Source organism: Macrotis lagotis, chromosome 1, assembly GCF_037893015.1.
Source record: "Macrotis lagotis isolate mMagLag1 chromosome 1, bilby.v1.9.chrom.fasta, whole genome shotgun sequence".
NCBI lineage: Eukaryota > Metazoa > Chordata > Mammalia > Peramelemorphia > Peramelidae > Macrotis > Macrotis lagotis.
This window is the reverse complement of record NC_133658.1, coordinates 905,062,306-905,086,260: the sequence shown is the minus strand read 5'-3', so window position 1 is coordinate 905,086,260 and position 23,955 is coordinate 905,062,306. Positions and strand designations below refer to the sequence as shown.

At 40.0% G+C, this 23,955-nt stretch overlaps 1 non-coding gene across 1 annotated transcript; it reads left to right on the top strand.

Annotated features, from left to right (window-relative positions):
* The first annotated feature begins 7,372 nt into the window (after positions 1 to 7,372).
* LOC141510583 (U6 spliceosomal RNA) lies at positions 7,373 to 7,476 on the top strand. Its single transcript, XR_012475041.1, has one exon. It is a non-coding gene; the product is annotated as a U6 spliceosomal RNA (small nuclear RNA).
* The last annotated feature ends 16,479 nt before the right edge of the window (positions 7,477 to 23,955 follow it).

Genomic DNA, 23,955 nt, shown 5'->3' with positions numbered 1-23,955 from the left:
AAATTAGAAGACAATATGTCCTAATCCCCTTAGGTCATCATTATCAGGACTATGGATATATCTTTTTTTTTAACAAAATGCAGCAAGTGATGTGAAGAATAGTGGGGGTTAAAAGAACAATAATTCACATGCCAATCCTTACAGGCATTCTGCATACCAGCATACATTTGTATCCTTGTGGAATCAGGGATTGATACCAGTAGCGGTCTACTGGGAATTCCCAACAGGGCAAGCCCACAGGGGTATGTCATAGACCCAAAGAGACAACTAAGTTGTGTCAACTAAGGTAAGGAGTAGCAGATGAAGGGAATGGGGAAAAATAGATCTCACATTCCTAGCTAAACTTTCTCCAGTTTTTCAGAAAAGTTCCTGAGGGCAAGGACTGTCCTTTTGTATTATCTATATACTCAGCACTTAGCTAACAGAGTAACTGGCACATAGTAGGTACTTAGTAAATGTTAAATTTTTGTAAATGTGAAGTTTCTGTAAATCTTTTTATTTTGTACTTAAATATACAATAAGAAAAGAAAAAAATAACATTTCCATATACCAGCAGACCATAAGAGAGCATTCAATATAAAACAATAAATTTCCATTTCAAGAAAAACCTATATAGTAAATATTATGCATGGTTTGCAAGGCAGCCCAATTTTTTTTTACTTTCTTGTTTGTTTTCTTTTGTTATCTCTATGCACTTTTAGCTTGATTTTCTTCCCTTCCATCCTTCCTTACCCTAAAGAAGGCTACAATTAAGCATGAATATATTTACATATAGATATATATTTAAACATGCAAATATATATGCATATATACACATATATAAGATCATTCTAAGCTTATTTTCTCCTGTCATCTTTTTCTTTGTAGATGGATAGTATCTTTCTTCATAAGTCCAAGTCTTTCCATGTTATTCTAAATCAACAGACTCATCATTTTTCTTTTTAAATATATATATATGTATATATATATACATATATATATATATATATATATACTCTATTTCCACTCATTTCCTATCCACAGTAATACTCCTTTCTGGATTCAAAAAAGCATCTTCTTTCAAAGGATTTGAGTATTATAACAGTCAGGATGGTTTGGTTGCTCAAAGTTGTGTTTTTTTTTTTAAACAGCACTATAACTATATACAATGCTCTCTTGGTTCTGTTCATTTTGCTCTTAATTATTTTTGTGAAAGTGGTTCCATGCTTTTCTAAAATCATTGAGCTCATCATTTCTTTCGCAGAATAGTATTCCCTTGTGAACATATACACAATTTATTTGGCCATTTCCCAGCTGATGGCCATCCCTGCAATTTTCAGTTCTTTGCCACTACAAAGAAAGCTTTTATAAATATTTTAGAACATGTAAATTATTTTCTATTTTCCTTTATCATCTTGGGAAACAAGCATAATGCTATTGCTGGATCAAAGGGTATAGGCAGTTTAATAACTTTGGGCATAATTCCAAATCTCTCTCCAAAATGGTTGACTCAACTCATAGATCTACCAACAATGAATTAAGATCTCAATTCTTCCATTTCCCCTAAATGATATCTCATGACTATTTTAATTTGTATTTCTCTAATCAATAATGATTTAGGGCATTTTTCAAATGATTATAAATTGTTTTGATTTCATCATCAACAAACTGCCTGTTTATATCCTTTGACCATTTGTCAATTGAAGAATGACTCACATTCTTACAGATCTGACAAAGTTCTTTATATATTTGAATTCTTATCCTAAAGGATTAAGTGTTTAAACTTGTCAAACACCAGGTGACTACATTTATTTGTAGATTGTATATCTACTCTATTCCACTGTCCCACTTTCCTATTTCTCAGCCAGTCTCAGATAATTTTGCCATATAATATAAAGATCTGGTACTGCTAAACTGCCTTCCTTTACATTTTTTTTCATTAGTTCCTTTGATATTCTTGACTTTTATTCTTCTAAATGAATTTTGTTATTATTCTTCTGAACTCTATAAAATAAATTTTTGATAATTTAATTTAATTTGGATGGTATTAGATACATAGATTAATTTTGGCAAAATTATCATTTTTATTATATTGGCCCTGACTACCCCAAAATAATTAATATTTCTCCATTTATTTAAATCTGATTTAATTCATGTATGTATTTTTTATGGTTTTGTTCATAAACATCCTAGTTTTGTTTGGTAGGTGTGTTCCCTGGTATTTTATTCTGTCAAGAGTTATTTTAAATGGGCTATCTCTAGTTATCTCTTCCTGCAGGATCTTGTTGAAAATATATAGGAATTTTGGGGTGGCTAGGTGGTTCAGTATATAGAGCACAGGCCCTGGAGTCAGGAGTACCTGAGTTCAAATCCAGCCTTAAACACTTAATAATTACCTAGCTGTGTGGCCTTAGGCAAGCCACTTAACCCCATTGACTTGTAAAAACTAAAAATATGTATATTATATATATATATATATATATGAATTCTGATGATTTATGTGGTTTTATTTTATATACTGCTATTTGACTGAAGTTATTATTTCAATTAGTTTTTTTAATTTGAGGTTTTAAGATGTTTCAAGTATATCATCAAATGTTCTGCAAAAAGAGAAAGTTTTATTACATCATTACCTATTCTGATTCCTTCTTTCTTTTTCCATCTCTTATTGCTATTGCTAGGATTTCTAATGCAATATTGAATAATATTGCTGACAGTAGACATGCTTATTTCACACCTGATCTTACTAGGAAAGTTTCTAGTTTATCCCCATTACAAATAATGCTTGCTAAAGGTTTAAGGCAAATGCTTCTTATCAATTCATATACTTTCAAATGTCTTTAATAAGAATGAATGTTGTACTTCATCAAATGCTTTTTCTCCATTTATTGTCATTGTCATATGATTTTTGTTATTTTTATTTTTTATATGATGACTTATGATAATAGTTTTCCTTATGTGAATCTTCCATTTCATTTAAGTTGTTGGATTTATTGGCATATAATTGGGCAAAATAACTCATAAGTGGATTTGATTTCATTTTCTTTAATAATGTAATCATCCTTTTCATTTTTGATATTGGTAATCTGGTTTTCTCTCTTTTTTAAAAATCATTAACCAATAGCTTACTATTTATTGTTTTTGTAATAACAACTCCCAGTTTTATTTGCTAATTCAATGGTTTTCTTGCAGTCAATTTTTATTAATTTTACCTTTAATTTTTAGGATTTCCAATTTATTGTTTCATTGGGGATTTTTAATGTTTTCTTTTAAGTTTTTAAAATTGTATCATACTCATCTCTTCCTTAAATCTACCCAATTACTAATGATAATCTTAAGCATGTGGTTTATGTTTCCATGTTTAAAAGGTAAAGAGTTTGTCCTTATTGAATCTTTTGCAACTGGTCTTTGATGTTTATCTCTTATTTCTCCTGGATCTTGTTTGTCAAATATTGCATTAAATTCTTGTCTTTTTTGCAACAAAATCTTGAAAGTCTGTAAGTTCATTGAATATTCATTTTTTTCTGATCAGGATTATAGCTAACTTTACTGGGTAAGTTATTTTTGGCCACAACCCCAGTTCTTTTGCTCTTCAATACGTATATTGTTCCAAGATCTATAGTCTTTTAGTGTAGCAGCTGTTAGGCCTTCTGTAATTCTAATTGTGGCTCCATAGTATTTGAATTGTTTTTTTCTTATTGCATAATATTTTCTCCTCAACTTGGGGGTTCAGAAATTTGACTATAATATTCCTTTAGTGGTGATTTCTGGTGGTTATCAGTGGATTTTTTTCTATTTATATTTTCCCATCTTGTTCTAAATCTTCAAGACAATTTTCTTTAATTATTTCTTATATTATTAGATCCAGATTCTTTTTTTTTAAGACATAGCTTTCAGGTAGTCTGATTATTTTTATGTTTTCTATTTTTGATCTGTTCTCTAGATCTGCTGTTTTTTCTTATGAGATGTCTCACATTCTCTTCTATTTTTCGTTCTTTTTATTTTGTTTCATTATTTCTTGGTATCTTATTATTCGGTCACTTCCTCTTGTTCATTTCTAGTTGTCAAGTAGTTGTTTTCTTCCTTAAGATTCTGGATCTTCTTTTTCCTGTTACTTGACTTTCTTTTCAGAATTTTCTTGGTTTTCTTGAATTGTTCTTAATTTTTTTCTAATTTTTCCTCAATAACTTATTTGGTTTTTAAAATCTTTTTTAATATTCTACCAGGAATTGATCAGATGACCATTTGACATAACTCTTTGCGTTAGGAAAGGCTTACTTCAATATCTTCATATGAAAATGAAATTATATTCTCTATCCCCCTTCTTTCTCCTTTGCTTGTGCCTTTTAGTTTTGTTTTGTTTTGTTATAATCACCTCTGATCCTGGGGATGGGGGGGGGGGGGTGTCTGGCCTCGGCTCCTTCTTACCATTACTTTTTTGAGCTTTTTCTAGGGCCCAATCTTGACACACCCAGGAGGTTAGTCATAGCCTCTTATAGGACCTTGGAGGAATTGAGGTCCCTGGGGGAGTATCCCTGCAAACAGTTGCAAAAGCTCTCAAAAGCTTGGGACAGGGAATTGTCCACTCTGAAGGCAGAGCCCCACCTTAATAAAAAAAATTAAAATCAAGTCATACTGGGGAAATAAGCAAATAACAGAAGAAAAAAATACAACCCTAAATAATTACTTTGGTCTAATGGAGGACCAAAATACACACTAGAACATGACAAACTCAAAGCTTCTGAATCCAAAGCCTCCAAGAAAAATATGAGTTGGTCTCAGGCTATGAAAGAGCTCAAAAAGAATTTTAAAAACCAAGTAAGGTAGGTAGAAGAAAAAATGGGAAGAGAAATAAGAGTGATGCAGGAAAATCATAAAAATTAAGTCAACAGCTTAGTGAAGGGGATACCAAAAAAATGAAGAAAATAACGACTTAAAAACAAGTTTGGGTCAGATGGAAAAAGCAGTCCAAAAAGTTAATAAGGAGAAGAATGCCTTAAAAAGTAGAAGTGGACAGATGGAAAAGTTCTCTGAAGAGAATAATTCCTTCAAATGTAGAATGGAGCTAAGGGAAGCCGATAACTTTGTGAGAAAGCAAGAAACAATGAAACAAAACCAAAAGAATGAAAAAAATAGAAGAAAATTGAAATATCTCATTGGAAAAACAAATGACCTGAAAAACACATCCAAGACAGATAATTTAAAAATTTGGGGGCTACCTGAAAGTCATGACTAAAAAAAAAGAAATATATCTTCATTTTTTTCAAGAAATTCTCCAGGGAAACTGCCCTGATATCCTAGAAGTAGAAGGTAAAATAGAAATTAAAAGAATGTATCAATCACCTCATGAAAGAGACCCCAACATGAAAACTGCCCAGAATGTTGTAGTCAAATTTCAAGGAGAAAATATTACAGGTAGTCAGAAAGAAACAATTCAAATACCATGGAACTACAGTCATGATAACACAAGATTTAACAGTTTCTACATTAAGGGCTTGCAGAACTTGGCTTATGATATTCTGAAAGGCAAAAGAGCTTGGAGTACTACCAAGAATCAACCACTCAGCAAAACTGAACCTCCTTTCTCAGGGGAAAAGAATAGAAATTCAATGAAATAGGGGACTTTCAAACTATCCTGTTGAAAAGACCAGAGCTGAACAGAATGTTTAATCTTCAAGTAGAGGCCTCAGGAAGCAAAGAGGGGGTGAACGGGAAGGGAAAATCATGAGGGACTTAATGATGTTGAATTGCTTGTATTCTTTGATGGGAGGATGATACTGATAATTCAAATGAACTTTTTTTGTTTATTAGGGCTATTAGAAGGAACATATATAGACAAGGCACAGGAGGGAGTTGAACTTGATGGTATAATATAATAAAAAGATGGAGTTAATGGAAGTGACAGGAATTTAATTGGGAGAAAGGGAAAGGAGGTAGAATGAGATAAGTTTTTTCACATAAATTAGGCAAGAAAAAGTATTTGTAGTGAAGTGGGAAAGGGGGAAGGTGAGGGGGGTGGTAAGTGAGCCTTACTCTCATCAGAAGTGATTTAGAGAGGAAATAACATACACACTCAATTGGGTACAGAAATCTCTCTTACCCTAGAGGAAAATAGGAGAGAAAAGGGATGGGAGAAAGAGAATGGGAGAAGGAAGTATAGGATGTAAGTGATAGAAGAGAGGAAAGATCATAAGAAAGGGTAATCAGATGCAATACACTTTTGAGGAGAGACAGGGTAAAAGGAGAGAAAGAGAATAGAATAAATGGGGATTGGGGATTAGGATAGAGGGAAATATAGTTAACAATAGAAACTGTGATGAAAAATATTGAAATAATTTCTCTGATGAACTTATGATAAAGAATGCTATCCATCCTAAAGACAGAGCATATGGTTTCTGAAGACAGACTGAAGAATACTTTTTTCCCTCACTTTATTTTTCTTGAGGTTTCTCTATCTTTGTGGGGAGGTGGGGTTTTTTTACTTTTACAACATGACTAATACAGTAATGTTTTCCATTACAATACATTTTTAAACTCTCCCAAGTACTTGCTTTGTCCATGGGGGAAGTGGGGTAGAAAGAAGGAAGAGAATTTAGAATTCAAAGTTTTGGAAGTAATGTTGAAATTTGCTTTTGCATGTAACTGGGGGGGGGATTTAAAAATAAAAAAAATAATTCAGAAAATGCTCTTAGCTAGGGGACAGAAATGTGAACTGTATCAAATATAGAAATAGCCCATTTGACATTTGGCTACATTCCACATATTCCTTATCTTTGGGAATGTTATTGCTTTCAAACTCTGCTTAGTAATAGGATTTCTAATTTCTTGATGTTTGTTGTACCCTTGAAAAAGTCTTGCCATACTGATATATAGATATAGATATAGATATAGATATAGATATAGATATAGATATAGATATAGATATAGATATAGATATATGTATGTATTACATACATACGTGTGTGTGGGGGGGGTATTAGCCATACTTAACACAGTCATCAGCCTGGGAAAGAACACCATGTTTCCCAATCAGATGTGCCTGTCTTGCGAGAGTGCTCATTTGTCAATTAATCACAATATTCAGATCAGAAGGAATCAAGCATTCTGTTGTTATAAATGTTCCACACTTAAATCATTCCTAAAGAATAAATGCAAACAGCTTATAAACAAGACACTAATGTAAAATGCATTTTCATAAACTTAAAATAAAATGTGAAATAAAACTCATTGTTGACCTAATCACAGAGATCCCCCTGAATGGGTCCCAAAATCATCCACACAACAAGCAAGAATCTTCTATGCAAACTCCTATACTAGGTGAATTCAGAAATGAGAATAAAGTAGATGCCACTTTTTAATTTCACAGCTGTGAGGTTGCTATATCCAAAGGATAGTGCTCGCTTCAGCAGCACATATACTAAAATTAGAACGATACAGAGATTGGCGTGGCCCCTGCGCAAGAATGTCACATAAATTTGTGAAGTTATATCCAAAGGATAGATCGATTATGTCACAAATAATAATAATCCCTCATTAAATTTATCAAACATCAACTAAATCCAGACTTGAGATTATTCAAGTCTTCAGGTTACTTTATGATACCTGTTTCCAAAGTTTCCGAGTTTCCAAACCCACCAGGACACCAATATCTGAAATGAAGCTTGATCAATCTCACATCAAACCCCAAATCTGGGGAGGAGCTATGGCCTCAGAGATAATATCTAAAAATGTAACCAGGGAATTCTGGGAGCCAAATATTCCATATATTATTGGATTTCTTTACTTCCTCTATTGTTATTGCTTAGTATTTCCTCTTAGTAACAGGTAACATCTAATTGAATGCCTGGGTTAATAATAAGGGCACCTCATAGGGCAATTGATTTTCAGTGTGGTCCAGGGACCCGGGGGTTTCCCCCAGGACCCTTTAAGGAGTGCCACAAGGTCAGTTTTGTTATTTTTGTAACAATGCTAGGACATTTTGCTTTCTAATGAGGTAAATATCAATAAATGTGAACCACATAAACAAACATTTTTGAAGATTCTCAATTTTTAAGTAAGAAGATGTCCTGAAGTCAAAAAGTTTGAGAACTACTGATATGGAACATGCCTAGAATTGCCCTTTCTTGTTTCCTCAAATCCATATGGGACTTTGCTGTCAGCCTCCCTGATGATCAGGAGTCCCCTAATTTGTTCCTGAGCTAGAAGAGCTCATGACTCAGTGGATTTACCAAATTGAGCAACAAATACTTCAAATTCTCACTTTCTTTTTGGGTTTGAATCATGGCAGGAAGTGGTGAACTAAAAGGACCTAAGGGATTAAGCCCTTGCTGCCTTCTCTGCTCCATGTTTCCTTTCCTGAGTAGGTGACCCAGCATCAGTTTGATTCTATGATCTTTTGTCCTCCTCACCATTAGAGGGACACAGGAAGCCTGTGACAACAACCTGAGACTTGACACCCTCACATTCATCTGCATCAGCCAACTATCCATCTAAGAAGACTTAGCAGACTACTGAAATTCTTCAGTCAGGGTTTAAAACGTCAATTTTCTTTCTATATTGCAAAGCTCTGCTCTACCTGTGGCTCTAAAATGTCAATGCCAGGGAAAGCAGACTCCTAATGTATGATTGTTTTGGAGGAATATTGTGCTGTGAGAAATTACAAACTATCTGTTCAGAAAAACCTGGGAAGACAAATGATCTGATAACAAAGTGAAGTGAACAGAACCAGAAGAACAATACAAAGTAATAGCAATGTTGTAGTGTGAAAGATTTAGCTATTCTGATCAATACAATCAATAATCCACAACAATTCCAAAAGACTTATGATGAAAAAGTCTATCCATCTCCAGAGAGAGAGAACTGATGGACTCTGAGCGCAGTTGGAAGCTTATTATCTTTCACTTTTTCTTTGCTTTTTTTTTTCTCTGTGCAATATGGCTAATGTGGAAATATGTTTGTAAGACTTCACATGTATAATGGGTATGATATTGCTTGCCTTCTCAATGGGTGGGAAAGGGACAGGAAAAGGGGAAAGAATTTGAGACTGAAAAATTTTTAAATGAATTCTAAATTAAAAAAACAATTAAAAAATAAACCTGTCTCTACAAAAAACAAAAACAAAAAACAGAAAAAAGTCAACTTTCCAAGGAAAAGATAGCGTTAGACAATAGAGAAGGAGGGAGTATTAGTGGGCTGCAAACTTCAAATAGATCAACTGAGTGATATTGAAAGTTTAAAAAAAATGATCTTGGTCTATATTAAGAGAGAGGAAGTTAAGGATCCTGTTCAGACTACAGTTTGAATGTGTTGATTTGTGATAAGAAGGCAATGGGAAACCTGGAGATGAGTCAGGAATAGTCAACCAAGAGGGAGAGCCTCAGGATTGTGCCATATGAAGATCATTTGAGGAAACTAGAGGACTTGGAAAGGAGTAGTAAAAGGATGTTGACTAAATTCCAAAGGCTGTCTGTCATGAGGAAGAGGGAGGGTATTTTTTGCTGTTTTTCTTTTCCCTTGATCTTTTCAGCTCATCTTGATGCTGATGATTTTCAAAACTCTTTATCCATCTGGTAGTCATAAAGAAGACTTCTCTCCCAGCCATCCACTTGTGTGGTCAGCCTGGGAACCTCATCAGCCCTTGTGGCTTTGTCTTTCCTAGAAAGAGTTTCCTGGCCTCACGTCTCTCATTCAATAAGTCAGACTGTCTAGTCGTTTGGATCAAGAGACCAGGGCTCTGCCACCAATGCCTTTGCCTAGCCTTGGACTAGTTTCTTCCCATTACCGAGCCTCATTTTTGCTGAAGGGAGATGGTGCAGAGGCAGTAAAAAGAGAGCTCCCTTTGGAGACAGAGGTTGTGGGTTCAAATCCCTTCTCTGCTCTTGCCTCCTTCTGAACCTTGGTTTTCTTCTCCATAAAGGAGCTGGACAACCTCTCAAGGACCTCCCAGCTCTAGATTCCATAGAAAATGAGATGTCATTTTGGGCGCATTTGTAAATGTGAAAATCCTCATATATGTGAGTTCTTAGAATCAACTCTTATTTCCAATGACTTTCCCAAGTCCCTTTCAGTGACCACAGCGCGCTCTTTCCCTCAGTGCCCTCAAGAGGGAGCTCTGGGCCCATTTTTATATGGGCTAATGGTGCAACCAACCTCCCTGCCAGGATTAGGGTTGCTGGATAGGGTTCAAGTAAATAAGGGAAATCCCTTCCCACCAGTGCCATGGTCCCAGTTCCTCCCAGTCCTTGGCAACAAAGGTGACACAAGAAGGCCAAATTTGAAAACCTAACGCAACAGTTTTATTTGTCTTCCTTCCCCCCCAGAGCAAAACCAGGCTGAGATAACAGGGTCTTCTGGAGCCTCCATTCCTTCTCATTGTGCCTTTCTGGGACCGCCTGGAGTCTCTGAGGCTTCACAGCTCAATTTCTACCCTCCCCTCTCAATTTCAGGGCTTGGCATTTACCAAGCTGTGAACCAAGTCCAAATCGGTAGAAAATCCAGAAAGTTCTGCAGGTGATTGTGGGTGATTGTATTTCATATATGTATGTGCATTGACTCACTGTGTGACCTTGAACAAGTCCTGATCCCTTTCTGGGCCTCAGTTTTCCCATCTGAAAAAAAGGGGAACTACTCTGCACTATCTCCCCCTCAAAGCTATTTGTGAGAGACTATAATGAAAGTGTAAAGGGAATGGGAGATATGGAACCATATAAAGAGGTGATGATGATGATGATGATGATGATGATGATGATGATGATGATTGTTGTTGTTATTATTGTTATTCATATTCATATTCATAAGAAGAAAGAGGGAGCCCAGCACCCAGTGAATTGTACATGACTGATAATCGTCTTCCCAACATAGACAGTAATGAGGTCGAGAGTATCCCTGAGGGCACATTTACCACCACCCCCAAGTCCCTATGCCAATGTCCAGCGAAGGCATAGAGGGGGAGAGCAGTACCAAGTCCCTTCCCAAAAGGGTTCTCCATGCTCTCTCCCTCCCATGGTTCCTCAAGTTCTATCCAGTGAAGAAACCTCAGATTGGAGGTCAACATTAAGTCCTTTGATCTCTTGAAGTCTTGGAAGTACCTTTGGAGGTTGGAGGAGTCTTCTGACCAATTTTCACCTGGAGAGAGAAAATTGTATTATTGAACTCAGAGCTTGAAGAAATCTCAGAACCTAGAACATGGAGTGCTAGAGCTTGGGAGGTCCCCTAGAGATCATTGAGTTTTCACCAATGAGGAAACTGAGGCCCAATGAAGGTTTTTGCCTAGGCTCCCTTAAAGGAGTCAGAGGGACAGCTGTGTCTAGAACCACTAGATTCTCTGGATTCTCAGGATTCACTGTCAACTAGATGTTCTATGTAGCCAGGTATGACCCCAAGGACAGAGTTCCGGTGTGTCCCCCACCCCAGCCTCCCAGGCTGCTTAGTGTTCTAGGAGAGCAGACAAGAGACTCAAGGTTGAGAGAGACGATACTTACCTGATGTCAGCTCTTCATTGGAGTTTGGCATTTTGACGGTCTATTATCTCAGTGCCTCCCTTGGTTTTATCAACCACATTGTACTCTTTCTTGTACAATTCGGTGCAGCAATATTGGAAACAAGAGTCATACATGGTAGTTCCACAGAGTCGGGGCAAGGATCAGACACTGCCATCATCACAGTACTGGTCCTTCTCAGGGTTAAAGGCCGTGGTGCCACACAGAAACCAGGGCTGGCACATGATCACCTGGGAGTCTGTGGAGGTCACTGGATGCAGGGGGAAATAATGCAGATTTGTAGATCTACAGGCTCAGAAAGAATGCTCTCAGAATTGCCCAATTCCTGCTCACGCATCTTTCTGTCTCCCCCTCTCCCTTGATTCTTTCCTTCTCCTCCACAATCTTCCTCCCAGCTTTGCCTTTCCTCCCTTACCTGGAGCACCAGAGGAGAGGAGGATAACCATAATGAAGAAGAAGATGGTGAGAGCTGAGGAGAAGGAGAAAGAGGTAAGGTGAACCTGGGCCTTTGAGTGATGGTGATTTGGGGCCAGGATGGAGATAAGGTTTGGATTTTTAGTCTTTTTTTTGGAGGGTTAGAGTTCATTCAGGTTAGGTTTGAGGCAGAAGATACAGCAAATTGTGGAAGCCCATGGACATTAGGGTTGGTCACCTCAGGAGACTGAGAAGAAGGAACAGGCTCAGGAGAAAGAGCCCTAGCCTGGGAAAATGGAGCCAAAGGTTTGGGAGTCTGACTCTTCCCTAGGAAAGACCTTGCCTCTTTCTGAACCTCTCTTAGAAATCTAGATTCATGTTCTAACTTCTTAGTACTTCTTTTTTAACTTTGGACAAATATCTTAACTGCCCTGGTCCTCACTTTCATCTTCTGTCAAATGAGTAAGTTAGAGTAGATTATCTCTATAGTTTCTCCCAGCTCCAAATCCATGAGCCTATGAATTTGAGAGAGATGGGATGGAGATGCTAGATGCCTGGAGGTATATGGGGTCCCTTCTTCTTTTGGTTCTCAGAATTCTGGGAGGAGTTAGAAGGAAGCTTGGGGTGGGGGAGACCTGGGGAAACAATGAGATCAGGTAGCCGTAGTGGAGGTCTTTGATGTAGAACCAGAGCTAGCTTTAGGGTCTAACTTGGGATTTTGAGGTAAGGATCAGAGTGAGGGTTAGTCTACAGTCTGAATGGGAAGATGCTCAGGGTTAGAATGACATTTGGGACATTCTCCTAGGATCAAGGTTGAAAGGCACCTTAAGCATTGTTTAGTTTAACCCTCTGATGTTAAAAGTGAAGAGTTAAGTCCCAGAGAGGTCACAGAGGTGGCAGACAGATTTAATGGTCAGAGTCCAGTTTTGAGTTGCACTGGAAAGACAAGAAGATCCTCTTTGGGTTGGAATTGGAACTGAGATGAGTTTTAAAGGTTGTAGGTCAGGGCTGGGGGATAAGATTGGGATGGGGGCAACTAGGTGGCACAGTGGATAGAGCACTGTCCCTGGAGTCAGGAGGACCTGAGTTCAAATGTGGCCTCAAGACACTTAATAATTACCTAGCTCTTAAGGGGCAAGTCACTTAACCCCATTGCCTTGCCAAAAAAAAACCAAACAAACAAATAAACCAACAAAAATAAATAAGATTAGGTTGACAGCTGGAAGTAGTAAGGTTAGAATTAGAATTGATATTGGGACCAAGATGAGGGCTAGGGCCATAATGGGAATGGGTCCTAGGGTCCCAGGAAGTGAATGATCCCCTGGGCCCTCTTACCTATGTTGTAGTTTCCTGATGCCATGGGTCTTATCTGAGTTGGGTCCAGAGGACTTGGTGCCAATGTCACTGCTACCAAATGCCTGTGAGTTTGATAGCAAAGATGCTCTTATCCCTGGACTCCTGGGCTTTTATCAGTGCTAGAGGTAGGTGACATAAGAGCTCCTACTAGTAGAGATTAGTCAGGCCCTGGGGCTCGGCACAGAGTAGTGGAGGTGGGGAGAAGCTAGAAAGAAAGGGAAAGTAGAGAAGAGAGCAGGGAAAAGGAAGGGATGGAGGAGAAAGGAAGAGAAAGAAGGTGGGGAAAGGAAGGGAGGGGAGTGGGGGAAAAGCAGGAGAGAGAAAGAAAAGGGCTGGGGGGAAGAATGGGGGGAGGGAGCAGGAAAGGAAAGCTTATTCTTTGCTAATATCAGGATTTCCTTATCCACCCATGCCCAAGAAAGAGAGAAGCATCATGATCAACTCTCCCTACCCCTCAGCAAGACCCACTCCATATTCCCCTTGCATTTTTGATTCCACTCTCTTTTTAACCAATCTAATCCTCCCCTTAAATCAAACTCTTTCCACATGCTGTGATTCTAGGCTGAACCTAGGTCAGAAGGGTAGGAAGTCTAAAGGTATAGGGAGATGACAGGGTCGGCCACTGCAAGGAGAAGACTATGGGGTTCTGTGTAGGATGGGAAACTGAGGAGAGAGGATGGTTTGGAAGACAGTGCCTTAGGGCACTGAATCCTAGCCCAGAAGTGGAATCAGAGGTAGCTGGCAAGGCTCATGAGAGAAGCCAATAGGATCCAGGAGCCCAAAGGCCAGCCTGGGGAGGGCACCCACTTCGTGTCTGAACCACTTGCTTTCAGGGAGCTTCATTTTAACCAGATGTAAAGCTGGGAGGTTGGGGCTAAGTAGACTCTAAATTCAGCATTGATTAAGTGCCTACTACGTGTAAGACACCATCTTAGAAACCAGGAATGTAAATATGAACCCCACATTGGTCAGCAGGGAGGCTCCATCCTGCTGGGGGAGAAGGGGGATAGACTGACCACATGAAGGCCAGCACCATGTAAGACTGGAGGGATAAAGAGAAAAGAAAACCTTCCCAAGATATTCTGGGAAAATCCAAAGAGGGAAGAGAATGTTTTCACTTGGAGGAATCAGGAAAGACTTCTTGGAGGAGAAATGGTCTAGATAGAGCAAGAAGACAAGGAGGTGGACACTCATGACTGACCAGATCTTGGAAATGGCCTGTGTGGAGAGCAGTCATCCTGTGTGATAGGAACTTAGAGAATATGAGAGCAGTAAGTCAGAGACTGAGTTAGCCTTGAATGTCAGAATAAGGAATTTGTATTTATCTTAGAAGCCAGAGGGAACCACTGAAAATTTCTGAGTAGGGTAACATGATATGAGGGTCCTCCCAGCTCTGATGTTCTGTCTTCTAAAGTTCCTCCCTGCTCTGACCTTCGACATTCTGTGAGCCCTCTCTGCTTTGACATTCTCTGCTCTATGGGCACCCATAGCTCTCACATTCCCTATTCAAAAGCCCTTTTTGGCCCTCGCATTTTGTTTTCGAAGGTCCCTTGTCAAGATGTCATTCTGTGCATCTTAAGGCAGCCAAGTCAGCTAACCACTAGTAAATAGGTGCAATTTTCTTGACAAAGCAGCAGTTAAAAATAGAAATGTTTCCCTTTGCCAAATTTTCCTTGGATGTTTTGTTTTCCTTTTCTTTTTAAAAATAATCTTATTGTTATTTCTAATCTGGCAAGCATTAATAACCAGTAGTATTTTCCTTCCTAAGAAGGACTAGAGAGCTATATACAGACATTTTCCTCTAGTCCTTCTGGCTCATCTTGATGATAAAATGTCAGTACTCTCCCTATTTGGGGGCGGGGGCAGAGATGCTGGATTGGTTTGTCATTTCTTTTTTTTTCAGCTCATTTTATAGATGAGAAAACTGAGGCAAACAGGCTTAAGAGGCTTTCCTAGGGTCATACAACTAATAAATGTCTGAGGGCAGATTTGAACTCAGGAGACTTCAGGTTCAAATCCTATTAGTTTTGTAAATTATTGCACTTTTTGGGTCGGCTAGGTGGTGCGGTGGATAGAGCACTAGCCCTGGAGTCAGGAGTACCTGAGTTCAAATCTGACCTCAGACACTTAATGATTACCTAGCTGTGTGGCTTTGGGCAAGCCACTTAACCCCATTTGCCTTGCAAAAACTAAAAAAAAAATTATTGAACTTTTCTTAGCTTCAACTTCCTAATCTACAAAATAGGATAGTAATAGTCCTTACTTCACAGGATCATTTTGAGAATTAAATAAGAAAAATGGTCCATGTCAGGAGTTTTATGGTCAAGGGTCAATGGAAATGGGAACTATAGATGTGGACAGACAAATTCATGTAAACATCACCATTGAAGAGAATCAAAGAGTAACAAAAGATGGAGGGAAGAGGGAGAAGAGAGAAATAAATGATGGGGAAAGAATAGGAGCAGGTCACCATTTTTCACTGTGCTCCCAAAGATGCAGATGTGCCCATGCCCCACCACACATACAGCCCTACAGAATCAACTAAGTTCTGTGGGGTTTTAAGCCTTTGACTCTTTCCTACCTTCCCAATATTCTTACCCCTCAATCCATTCCTCATACCCAGGGCTCTACTGGCCTAGCTGTCCCCTGTGTCTGAAACATTGCCCTCTTCACTTCTACTTCTTAGTTCCCTGACTTCTTTCAAGATTACTGTCAAACTCTATCTTCTGCATACTAACGAGCAGAGACATCACCTTGCTGACAAAGATCTGTATCAGCAAAGCTCTGGTGTTTCCAGTATCACCTTATGTCTAGAGTGTTGGGCTATAATAAAAGCTGAGCCAGTTACCTTCACAGGCATTCCAGTAAGTGGGAAGATGTAACTGCAAGAAATCTATTCAAGAACAAATTCTGAAATTGGAATTCAAAGGAATTGCAACTTAATTAAAATGGCTTTGAATTGAAAAGGTCTTAAAATTTAAAAAAAATTAGGGTTAGGGTTAAGGTTTAGAATTAGGATTAGGGTTAGGGTTTAGGGTAAGGGTTAGGGTTAGGGTTTAGGATTAGGATTAGGGTTAGGATTTAGGGTTAGGGTTAGGATTAGGTTAGGGTTAGCAAGATCAATGATTTGAATGGTAGCCCTGAAGAAGACATTGGGGAGTACTTCGGAAACAAAGAGATCAAAGTAGTCAATCCTTAAACAAATTGTCTCCACTAGTCACTGGAAGGTCAAATTCAGAAGTTTTAATATTTTGACCAAATAATGAGAAGACGGGTCTCATTGGAAAAGACCCAGATACTGGAAAAGATTAAAGACAAAAGGAGTTCGGGATGGCAGAGGATGAGATTGATGGGTGGTGTCTTGGTAACAATGAATATGACCTTGGGCAGACTTTGGGCAATAGTAGAGGATAAAAGAGCCTGGCATGGTATGGTCCAAAAGATTAGAACTGAGCAGCAACCACCTTCTCTTCCTTCTATAGCAGATCTTTCCCATCTACCCTCCTACTGTCTGAGATTATTTTTCATCTATTCTACATATCCATAGTTGCACCTATTTGTTTGCATGTTATTTCCCTCATTAGGATGTAAGCTTCCTGAGGATAAGGACTATGATTTTCCTTTATTTGAATCCTCAGCAAAACAAACAATGTGTCAAGTAAACAGTATGCATTTAATAAATAATTACTGGTCAAATGACAAGGCTTGAGGTTTAGGATGACCATAGTCTTCTTGATGCTCTAGGACCTGGTACCAAAGATGTTAGTAACCTGACCAAGGCCTCCAGAATATGAATGGACACTTTGAACTAAATAAAACCATAACGTGGGGCAGCTAGGTGGCACGGTGGATAGAGCACTGGCCCTGGAGTCAGGAGTACCTGAGTTTAAATCCAGTCTCAGACACTTAATAATTACCTAGCTGTGTGGCCTTGGGCAAGCCACTCAACCCCATTGCCTTGCAAAAAAAATTTTTTTTAAATGAGAAAAAAACCATAACACATAACTATAGATTGAATTTATATAATGCTTTAACCTTTGCTCACAACAACCCTGGGAGGTAAGTGATGTTACTATCCTCATTTTCAGCTGAGGAAACTGAGGCCACTAGTATTGAAGTAACTTGCCCAGTCACCCAACTAGTCGGTGCCTGAAGCTTGATTTGAACTCCAGGTGCACCAGATGACACCAGGAGCAGGGGTTCTAGCCACTGAGCTGCCAAGACAAAAGATAGAACAGGTGTGGAGTAGTTGGAATTTGCATGTATGAAAATCCAGTTTCGATGTCTTCAATCAACAGTATAAGAAGAAGAATTGATAAAGGACCTAAAGCTGAGTAGTAAGATGCAAATCATCTTACTACTATGAAAGGAGGAAAACTGACCAAGCAGGCGGCCCTTCCTGGTGTTCCCTGGAAGGATTGTGGCAGCTTTTATATTCATCATTTCTCTTGGGGAATTTAGGGTAAGAGAATCTATCTCACCACAATCTGAATCCAGGAGTCCTGGACCGATCAGCACCCACCTTTTGTCTTCCCACAGATCCCCCTCCCTTCCTGAAAATTACAGAAAGAAGTTGAGAGAGATAAAGAGAGACAGAGAGACAGAGAGAGACATAGAGACAGAGACAAAGAGATATAAAGATAGAGACAGAAAGAGACAGAGATAAAGAGAGGAGAGGAGAGAGAGAGTGATAGAGACCAAGACAGAGAGACAGAAAAACAGAGAAAGGCTGAAAAAGAGGGAGAGGAAAAGAGAAAGAGAGGAAGAGAGAGCCATAGAGAAGGGAATGAAATGGATTATGTTTCTCAGAAACTAACTCTGGGTCTTGATCAGAGATGGAGAAGAAAGGGGCATTTCAAATACCAATGACATATTAAATCATTGGTCTTTAGGTCCTCAGATCAAGTGTTAGGGCCTTAGATAGTATGGTTGCCATGGAAACCAAAGAAAACTCAGGGAAAAAGAATAAGCATTGGAATGATTCAACAGGAAGAGAGATTGATCCTGTTTAGAGCAGAAGAGGCCAGGGTATTAAAAACCATTAAACAAGAGGAAAGAGGTTTGTTCCTTACATTAAATTGTGCCAGATCTTGCCCTGACCTAGGAGAAATAGGAGGTGCTGGAATTAGAGAATTAAAAGACTTTGTATATCATAGAATAGGAAATATCAAAGGGGAGGGTGGCCTTAGAACACAGAATACCAAATGTAGAAATTTCAGGGAGCCTTAGAACTTAGAATATCAGAACTGAGAGGGTCCTTAGAATGTGGAATGACAGAGCTGGGAATGATAGAACAGAGGATGTCTGAGTTGGGAGGGAATTTTAGAAAAGGAAATGTTCAAGCTAGGATGAAAGCTTCAGAAAGAACCTTGTAGCAAAAGAGTCAGAGCTCATCCAGGTCTCATACCCTGAAAGACCCAAGGACACAGAATGTTAGAACTAGAAGGAGCATTAGAACATAGAACATGGGAGAGCTCTAAGGGAATGCAGAGGATAGAACTTTTAAGTTGGAAGATACCTTCAGCAGATCCAGAAGGTGATTTGAAGGAGATCAGTGATGGAGGAACTGTGAGAAATCAGCTAAATCAAGGGCCAGCTAGCTGGACCAGACCTGGAGTCAGGTGCTGAGTTCAGACCTGTGTGAGCTTAGGTAAATCACTGCCTCCAAAAGAAATAACTAACTTACTTCTTTAATCTATAGGAATGAAATCCAGAGAAGAGCAACAGACCAGGAATGGGTTCTTAGACTCCAAGTTGTTTTCCCTTCCCATTCCAGTCCCTGCTTCTCAGCCCATGCAAAAGAGAAAGAAGAGAAGAGAAGAGAAGAGAAGAGAAGAGAAGAGAAGAGAAGAGAAGAGAAGAGAAGAGAAGAGAAGAGAAGAGAAGAGAAGAGAAGAGAAGAGAAGAGAACCAAGTGATAAGTCCCTCCAATTTGGTGGGGGTAGTGCCTAGAAGAGGAAGACCTGCATTCAAATCTTGCCTCTGACACTTTTGACTGAGTGATTTCAGGTAAGATATAACTTCTTGAAGCCTCCATTTTCTCATCTGAAAAATGGATATAATAACAATCATTAAACAAGAGGAAGGAGGTCTGTTCCTTACATTAAAATTGTGCCAAATCTTGCCCTGACCTAGGAGAAATAGGAGGTGCTGGAATTAGAGAGGTCATAGGTTGTTATAGAAGTGCCAGTAAAATAATGCCTGTAGAGGGCACTTTGCTCTCTACAAAAAAGTTCCATAGTAGGACATCCCAAGTCTTAAGTGTTAAGACTTTGGGTCACCTGCATACGTAAAAGTAGTCTTCTTAATATAGATTTCTATGATTATTATTGTGAGCAGCTAATAGGCCCAGAGTGCCAGGCCTGGAGTCAAGAAGGACTGAATTCAAATCTGGCCTCAGACATTTCTAAGATGGGTGACCCTGGGCAAGTTATTTCACCTCTGTGTCCCTTGGTTTTCTCACCTGTACAATGGGCTGAAGAAACAAATGGCAAACCCCTCCAGGATCTTCGCTAAGAAAACCTCAAAAGGAGTCACAAAGTTAGATACAACTAAAAAGATCAAACAACCACTATTACTCCTGTTGTTACTATTATGATTTTCCAGGTTCTGAGAGGTAAGCCTTTGACACCCTTCTTCATCTTTCCTCTTTGCTCTGAAGTCAGGTGCCCAAGGTAGGAAGGAAAGGCTGTCATGTTTCTCTGGTAGAAACCCATAAGTTGGCAAGTCCATTCTTGTTCCGACTTTCATTTTTCGCTCTATCTTATGCCCTGTTCCTCTGTGGACTGTCCAAGTCCTGGGGATGCTTGGGCAACCAGAGGTTCCAAGAGAAGTCTGAGATTGCGCATTGTTGTTCTCTGTTTTTAACCTGGGTGTATACACATGCCAGGACTGCTGGGGGGGGCAGCCTCTGTTCCTTTTCAGAGATTCAGTACTATTGGGGATGGAGTATGGAATAGGTTTTCTTTCCCCTTGTAGAAGACTGGTCCATACCGAGGGGTGGGAGTTAAATAAATTAACAACTGGTTCGCCAAACTCAGCATAAAAATCAGGCATTGGTTCTGCTGAACTGGTGCAAACCAGTTGAATCCCACTGCAGTCCATAACCCTAGAAGAACCACCCCTCACCCCCAATGTCTCCAGATGAGCAAGGGAGAAAGAAGCCATGGGGGAAAAAACCAGACCTGATAGAGGGTATATGGGGAAGGGGGGGGGGGAAGCATCAAATTAAGAGTCAGGAACTCATGTAGCACAAGCCCATTTTACAGAGGGGGTAAACCAAGGCCTCAGGGAAGGGAGAGTGAGTTGCCCAAAGCCACATAATCAACCAGGGTAATCCTGGACCTGGACCTCAGGTTTTTGACTTTCATTTTGCTACTATTTCCACTGCATAATGAAGCTACTCTAAATATAAGCATGCATACATTCATGAATGCACATATATATATATATATATATGTATACACACAAGCACAGAGGTTCTCACATTTAAACTTATAAGCATTTGAAAAACACATATATGAATATCTTTTTGTTGTTGTTCAGTCATTTCACTTGTGTCTAACTTTTTGAACTGCCATTTGGGGTTTTTCATGGCAGAGATAGTTTGCCTTGTCCTTCTCCAGCTCATTTTACAGATGAGGAAACTGAGGCAAACAGGGTCGACACAACTAGTAATTGACTGAGACTAGATTTGAACTTGAGTTTTCCTGACTTCAAGTCTAGCACTCTATCCAATGAAGAGCCTAGTCACCCTTTGGCACATAGTAGGCACTTAATAAATATTGATTGATGAATTGTACCTGCCTTCTCCAAGATGACTATCCCTGTTTCCTTCAGTTGGGAGATGAGGGGGCTGACCAGTTTGGAGCTGAGTTTTGAAAGAGAAAATAGAGCAGCTAGGTGGCACAGTGGATAGAGCACCAGCCCTGGAGTCAGGAGTACCTGAGTTCAAATCCAGCCTCAGACACTTAATAATGACCTACCTGTGTGGCCTTGGGCAAGTTTTGCCTTGCAAAAACTAAAAAAAAAAAAAAACTAAAAAAAAAGAAAGAGAAAATGGATATGAGCTATTGAGTGTTTCTGAAAACAAAACAGAAGAGGCCAGATTTAAGAGGGACCTCAGAAAAGAGAAAGTTGCAAATGGAAAGACCCTCAGAGCATGTCAGAGCTGGGAGGAAGTTTAGAACAGAGCTGGGAGGGTCCTTTAGAACAGGAAATGTCAGCAAAGATCTGGCACCTTCAGAGATCTGGAGATAGACCCAACTCTTCCCTGCTGCCGTTGGAATGATTTCATCATCTCCTGTGACACATGGCCGGTGGCCCATGGCCAACCCCTCAACACCTGGAGGGCAAGTAGTTTTTAAATGTCAGTAGCAGAGCTGGTGAGCTCATTCTCTGTTTACATAGCCCTGGTCTGGCTGGTGAGAAAACTGTGATGATGCAAAGGCCTGCTGCCAACCTCAGTGACCCTGCTCAATCACGTTCTTAGTCAGAATCGCTGTCTGGAAGCGGGGGAGACACACGCAACTGCTTGTCTGCCATGGGCCAGGCAAGCAGGCGGGAGATGACTAGATAGAATAGCCCAGAGCTCTGAATTTGGAGGCCTGAGTACTATAGATGTGTGTGGGGGGGAAGAACTGCAGGCTCCAAATCAGAAGACCTGGGTTCAAATTCTGCCTCTGCTACTGAAGCAGGGCAGTGCAGCGTCTAGAGCACTGGATTTGAATTCAGAGGACCCGAGTTTGAATCTCGAATTTGCCAGTTACTCACCTGGGTGACCTTTGGCCAGAGCTGAGAAATGAAGGGAGCGGACTAGCTGGTTCTTGAGCTCCCCTGGAACTCTAATAGAGGATACTGTCACTTTCCTGGGACAAGTGCTAGGCTTTAGAGCGGGAAGAAGGCATTTCCTCCTAGGTGTTGTGTTCAGTCATGTCTGATTCACCATTTAACCACATTTGGGGTTCTCCTGGCAGAGACACAGGAGTGATTTGCCATTTCCTTCTCCAACTCATTTTATAGATGAGGAAACTGAGACAAGCAAGGTGAAGTGACTTGTCCAAGATCACACAGCTAGTAAGTCACTGAGGATAGATTTGAACTCAGGTCTTGACTCCAAGTCTGTTGCTCTCTCCACTGAGAGATCCTACTTAATGTACCATGTCTGATATTGATAATCAGAGAATAATCAGACAAGGTTCTCTCTGTGCTGCATCTACTGCAGCAGGTTGAGCAGTCTTCACAAAAGCAGGGGTGGTACCTTGTCCAGGAAGATTGCTGGCAGGGTTGAGCCAGAAGCTGCTGTCAAGGTTCTATGGTCAAGCATACACTGAGAATCTTCCTTTCACGGAGGCCTGCATGTCCCTCCTCCTTCCTTCACAAAGGCCTGCATGTCCCTCCTTCCCTTCACAGAGGCCTGCATCCCACTCCTCCTTCCTTCACAAAGGCCTGCATGTCCCTCCTTCCTTCACAAAGGCCTGCATGTCCCTCCTTTCTTTCACAGAGGCCTGCATGTCCCTCCTCCTTCCTTCACAAAGGCCTGTATGTCCCTCCTTCCTTCACAAAGGCCTGCATGTCCCTCCTTCCTTCACAAAGGCCTGCATGTCCCTCCTTCCTTCACAGAGGCCTGCATGTCCCTCCTCCTTCCTTCACAAAGGCCTGTATGTCCCTCCTTCCTTCACAAAGGCCTGCATGTCCCTCCTTCCTTCACAAAGGCCTGCATGTCCCTCCTTCCTTCACAAAGGCCTGCATGTCCCTCCTTCCTTCACAGAGGCCTGCATGTCCCTTCCCCTTCCTTCACAGGAGCCTTCATTTCCCCTCCTTTTTTTACAGATGCTACCTTTGGACGTGAGGGACACAGGAACCTTGAGCAGATAAGACTGGAATGAGGGCCTGGGCCAAGCCCGCACCACCTATATGGATTGTCTTAGGTAGGAGGAGCTGCTATCCATGGGTGTGATTTTTAATCGGTCCGGGATTTGAAGGCTGGCAGTGCACATTTTACATAGGACTTCATTAGGTCTTCACAACTATCCTATGACATAAGCCTTCTCACCATTCCCATCTAATTGGGTGTGTGTGGTGCGGCCAGGAAGAGTTGGGGTCTCCCTGCCTCCCAGTCTCCTGCTTTAACCAGCAGACCACATGTTCCCCTGCATTGAATCAGAGCCAGAGCTTCAGAGAGGGACTTGTGGGGGGAGACAGAAGGAGAAAGCAGAACTGTACATAATTATAGACAACTGGGTGTCAGGAAGAAGACAGACAGATCTAAAGATACCTGGGTTCAAATCCTACCTTAGATGCTTATTAATTGTGTGACTGGGGGCAAGTCACTCAATTCTGCCTCAATTTCCTCTTCTATAAAATGGAAATGATAACAACACTCATAGGGTGATTGAAAGGATCAAATCTATTATAATTATAAATATTATAAATTAAGCACTGAAATATGAAGTAGAGGAGAGAACCTAGATGCTGCCCTGGATATTGAGCTATTCTATAAGTGAATCAACTGTACCAAGAAAAATTCGAGTTTACTAGATGGGAAGGTTGCTTAATCCAGAAAGGCGGATGCATTTTTGTGTATCTATTTGCTGCCTTATTACTCTGATTGTTTAAAGGGAAAATAAGAGCTGTTTGGGGGAAAACCAGGTGAATCACAAATGACATTTCCCAGGATTCCTTGGGTAGGAATAGAAATAGAAAGTTT